Source organism: Diadema setosum, chromosome 7 (assembly GCF_964275005.1).
Source record: "Diadema setosum chromosome 7, eeDiaSeto1, whole genome shotgun sequence".
NCBI lineage: Eukaryota > Metazoa > Echinodermata > Echinoidea > Diadematoida > Diadematidae > Diadema > Diadema setosum.
Genome location: NC_092691.1, coordinates 25,138,448 through 25,144,334, shown reverse-complemented (window position 1 = coordinate 25,144,334; position 5,887 = coordinate 25,138,448).

Sequence of the window (5,887 nt, the reverse complement as noted above, 5' to 3'; positions counted from 1 at the left end):
AGGCACAATCATACAATATTCATGGTCTGCAAGGTATATGATTTACAAAGTGTTCGTGTATCTCGAAAACGTGAACTCAGTTTGCACGTATGAAGATCTCGATAGTTAGTTTCGATACTGTCGCAGTTAAAGCTTCCGCCTAGCAATGGCATCCGAGTATGGATTTACCAAAAATATGTACAGTGTAAACTTGTATGTATCTGTGTGTGTGTGAGAGAGAGAGAGTGTGTATGTGTGCGTGCGTGTGTGTGTGTGTGTGTGTGTGTGTGTGTGTGTGTGTGTGTTTGCTGTGTGATTGTGTAGGTGGATACTCATTTCTAGAGAATCCGCCCTGTCTGAACCTGAACGAAGAAAGGTGGTAGGTGGGTGGATTATAAACCGTTGGAAGTATTCGTGATGACATCTTGGTATTTTGGTCAGCACGGTGCTGTCTGTCGCCATCAGTAAGTTAGACGTTAATGACCACCGCTGCCTCCTCAGCTTCAACTGACGAATACTTGCGGGCGAAATCTTTACGATATATATACTCCAAGAGGTTATACAGACGTGTTAACGAGAAACAGCCGTGGTACCTCTAAAAAGACTTTTCATACTGAATAACAAGGGCTGGTTACTTAACGGATCTTCGGGAGTAATATGGCAAAGTTATGTAGAACTAAGGAATCCTGGTCATGATATCAGAACAGTTACTATACTCTGCCGTAATCACACTCCGTCTAACTATCCATACCAGTAGCGCTCTCTCTCTCTCTCTCTCTCTCTCTCTCCCTTAGTTTTGGTTGAGATGGGGATACAGCCTTTTTTTTTGCGAGATAATTGAAAACCACTTATGAAATATTAAAGAGCATACAATTTTAAGAGGAATTCAAAATTTCTTTGACAAAAATAGGTTTAGAAATTGCTGAGATATTAAAAAACAAAACAAAGTAATCCTGATAAAATGTGGGTAATACCGTTTTTTAGAATCGCTTTGTTTTGGATATCTCAGCCATTCGAAAACCAATTTTCATAAATAAACATTGCATTCTTCTTAGAATTGTAAGCTATTTCATATTTCATAAGAGGATTCTCATTATCTCACAAAAAATGTTGGAAACCTGAAGCCTTATCTCAACCAAAACTATATCATCCCTTTAAATAGATTGAGCTAGAAAAAAAAAAAAAACAACCCACAGTTACTTAAGTTCCCTTTCGTTCCTGTCTAACTACAAATATATGAAATATGAAAATAATGCAAATAAATATCAAATAAGATGATATAGATAATTATAGATAGTCAAAATAGATGGAATATGTTGAGTAAAATTTATTTCCATGCTTCGTTTACAAACGCTCTCATTTCACCCACTTTTTCGTAGTTTTATCACCTGCTCTATAAATCAATCAGAAAAAATATTCGACCACCCTTTCTTTCTATGACTTCATTCGTCTATCACCCAACCTTTGTATGTATAAGAACAAGCACCTGTGATTGTCAAGGAACTAAGATCGTCACAGCAAGCAAACATCTCAATCTGTTCATCTTTTTATCATCAATCTTCCCTTTGTCATTTGGTAACCATCAACTTTTGATATATGAATGTCGATACATTTGCGATGTCATTCTTCCTTGTTTTGCCCTTTTTGCCTCATTTTTTTCTCTCGTCAAAATGATTTGATTCGTCTTTCCTTTTTTGTTCTCCTTTCTCCTCTTCATGTTATAGGAAAATTTTTTTTTCCTGATCATTCTCGTGTGTTGTCCTTGCCTTTCTTTATATTGCCCAGGGACCTCCACCATGAAGGTGATAATGCGTTTTTCAAGCAACGATCTTTATTAGTATTCTTACTTCTTTCGTTACTCACATTGTGCTTCACCATGCTCATAATTATTTTCCTTTCATTAATGTCTTTTATTCTCTTCCTTTTCTCTTACTGCTCTTCTTGTTCCTTTATCTTCGTATCAAAGTCTTTTACTTAGTCTTCCAATTTCTTCCCCTCTCTTCAGTTACTTCTTCATTTCCTCCTCTTTCTCCTCCTTCTCTTTTCTTTTTTTCCTATGTCGTTCTCTCCCAAATCTCCCCGGACAAATCCGTGTCCGAAAAAAAAAGACATGCAGAGAGGGGAAAAAACCCGGGAATTGCTCTCGCGTCAAGTATAAGTCCCCGGACACCAACGGCGTGTAGTTCGAGCGAGCCGAGTGTGATTTCTTTGCATGCGAAATGATACTCGGAGCCGTGTGAGGGGAATGTTAGTCAGTCGCATGTCCTCTCCACCTTTCATTGGCTCCATCTCCGGGGATTCGGCGGCCTAATGTTTTACATTGTCCTCGTAAAATATCATACTCTGAGGAAACACTGTCATGTTTCGCTCTGTACCAGACGTGCTCTTACAAGAGGCTCGCGGATAGTTAGTGAGTGAGGGGAAGCAGGGAGATGGAGACGGAGGGGGGGGGGGGCAACGAGGGATGAAGAAAGAGGGAGAGAGAGAGAAAGGCGTTGCACAATGCACCACGAATATAATTATACTCAAGAAGACAGACACAATCAAACGAGATGATGTAAAACGAAACAGGTGAGCACGTTGCTATTTTGCAATAATCTGTGCTCAGGAGCGCTTTTGAAAACTATACACGGTGTCGGACGATTGGCAAAGCAGTCATTACCTTCTTTTCAAGGTACCAGCTTTCCCACGATTGTATAAATATGCTGTTTTTCTTTCATTTTTTTTTTCTTATTATACTTAAATGGATTGACTTGTCGGGTGAGTCCTGTGGTCAATATTTTTACCCTCGGCTGTTCAGCTCTCGCACCGGTTTTATCGAAGCATGACGAAACGTGGTGAATTTGACCCTCATATAAACCAGGGCAAGGAATCTACTCCCCCCTTCCACCCATCCCTCCTTTAGACATTTAAGGTCTGCTAATTGAAGCATAACATCGTCATCATAATCATCATCATCATCATCATCAACAACAACAACAATAGTGCAAGTAGCGTCATTCACAGCCGTGGTCATACAACCCCAATCGCGCCAAACGAGGGGCGCCATGCGCACTAAACTGTGTCGCGTGAAGGCCCGCGGTTCTTCGCCCCTCTGGCAATTATCGAAATTAAATTTTCACATGATGCACATAACGACCGAGCCCTCTCTCGGTTAATTCACGCGCGAGGCAATCGGACTTTCACATTCGCTCACAGCCCAGCGCGCCTGCATTGCGAAAGAAAAGTGATGTAATTGCACGACTTAAATTCAATTTGAAAGGGCACAGACAATCCTTAACTCGATATTAGGTCCTTAAAAGGCAAAGGTGACTTTTTTTCTTCTTCTTCTTCTGTTTCGTCCTCTTTTTTTTTTCTCCTGAAAGGGAACCGCTGTTGTCTTATCCCGCCTCTCCCCTCTTTCTGATTTCAATTTCAGGTCGGCGGAGGCGACCTCTAGCCTTTTCAGCATGACAGATTTCTCCTAGCCATCGATCCCAGCTGAATAGCAGGCTGCCACCACTTGGAAAGGGGCTGCCAGCCTGCGGGAAGGGGTGTCCAATGTACCGTAGGGCCACTGGAGAGTCGGGAGAAAGTGATCCTCCGAAGGCGCGTACAGAGGAGTGCTGGTAAATAAAAGGACAGGTGGTGATCCAGAAGGTGGTGTTGTTTTGCTGGGAAGAGTGGAGGAGGGGTGGGGTGGGTACGGGGTACGGGGAAGGTCCACCAAAAAAACACACAAAAAAACCTCACAAAAAACCAAGCTAAACATGGGGGCTCTATGGTCCCGTGGAGGCCAAAGGAGAGAGAAGTATGTCATGTTTTAGGTTAACAAAAATGATTACATTCGTAATCGACAGAACTGTTCTCAGGAAAAAAAAAAAGGCCCTTTTCAGCATTTACTGCCTTTACTATTTTCATGATTAGTCCCACTTGGCATTCAGCGCATTCGAGTCTGAACGATATATGAACGGCATACTACTTGAATCACAATTGCAAAGAAAGAAATTGAAGTAGTCCCCTTATGCATGAACGATGTTGAACACGAATCCACAACCTTAAGGTTACAACCAGTTGGCTGTTTCCATGGAGGGTCACGATTCGTCCACGGCAGCGATAACAAGGGATGGCGCCTACGATTATACCCCACTTGGGGCTTGAAAAAAAAACAAAAAAAACCCGGTTGAATTCTTGTTGACACCACTAAAAATCGTGTGTTTCATTACCATCCACCTGAAAGCTAGCCAGTAAAGGTCGCCTGTCATGGAAAACATTCAATATAGTGACAATAATAAGAACGTGCATTTGCAACTACGCGGAAAAAGGGAGAGGAAAAAGAGAGAATAAGAGATAGGGAAGAGGTTTCTCAAGAGTTGGCGATGGATGCACTTTGGGCGTTTAAAAAAAGGTCGCAGGATATTATCGGACAACGCCTCGTGAGGTTGAAGCGATCTCCAACTATATTCCACATTTGCCAGATCACAGGATTTCTCGGAAGAGATTCTTTCGAGGCACGGTGGCCGCATTCAGATGCCGATTTGATTTAGAGTCCGACGTTCACCCCATCACCCCTATCTCCCCCCCCCCCCCTCCCTCCTCACATGGATCTGGATTATAATAAATACAGCTAAGTAAAGACAGCGTTGATGAAGTATACGTATGACGTATTGATTCATTCAGCGCTCAGAACCATCAACATTGTACGAGCAAAATATAGAAGCTAACTACGAAAAGGAATTCCCTATAGTCTAAATGATAATAAATGTAGGATGAAACTAATATGTTTCAGAAATTCGTGCTCTGACTTCCTCAAAGGATATATCACATACCAGCATTATACAGTACCACTTTTCTTGTATGATAATAGGGACAACATTCGATACAGTATCGATACTGCAGAAGAGCAACTTACAATTTCTTACTATATCGATCAATACAATATCAATACAACAAAGAAAATACGGATAGACTACAAGTCATATGGTTCGTTCCGACATCGTTTAATCTCTGCATTTTTCTTAACATACGTACTTATCTAGACCCTTTTCCATCGAAACATTATGATTCTATTCACAGTATGGGTAGATCTGTTTCCCATAAACAACAGGACTGGGTAATTTGACAATCAAGGCGCAGTAAATGGAGTGAAGATTTACATGAACTTGATTATTGTTAATGGTCGTGGACATGACTGAAATACGTGCTGGGGTTAGCTTGGTGATCCATGAACATGTCGAAATCATCCACATTTTATTTTGATTTCGCGTATCGTCATTCTCAGCCATGAACTACGGATCACGAGTTTAACTTTGAAAACAGAGGCAGTTCGGTCACCACGCACGCCATCCAAGAGAAGTCACGAGCATTACAACGAGTTCGTTTAAGGTGGAAGGTTATATCAATTGAGACAGGTTTGTGTGGGAAAGCGTACTCGGCACTGAGTGGCCCCTTCCGAATTAGGCCTTCAAACGTGTAAATAAGCGTCCCCAAGAAAAAAAGGTGAACCTGGTTTGGGGCGCCTCATTTCGTGGGCGCGTTAAACCACACCACTCTCGTCCTCCCTAAAAGTTGCACATCATCTATTAAACGTATTCATGTTTGAGAATGACAAGGATTCTTTGATCTTTTCTCACTGATAAGCTGCTGCCCTTTTAAAAGTGAACAGAGTCCTCAAAATAAAGCTGATGCATTGCGTGATTGATGTTAATTCTGTCAGTACCTATTTGCTCAAGTTATTTCTTTGTTGTTGTTGTTGTTGTTAAATCTTCATTTTGTAGTCTTATGATGCATTCTAGGCTAAGTATATGATTCTCAATGGATACAGACAATTAAATGGTTTTAAACCGAGGGTCTGAAATCCTTGTACATTCTCTATAAAACTTTTTATAATAAAGATTTATTATGTACCAATGAAAGCTGAATAATGATG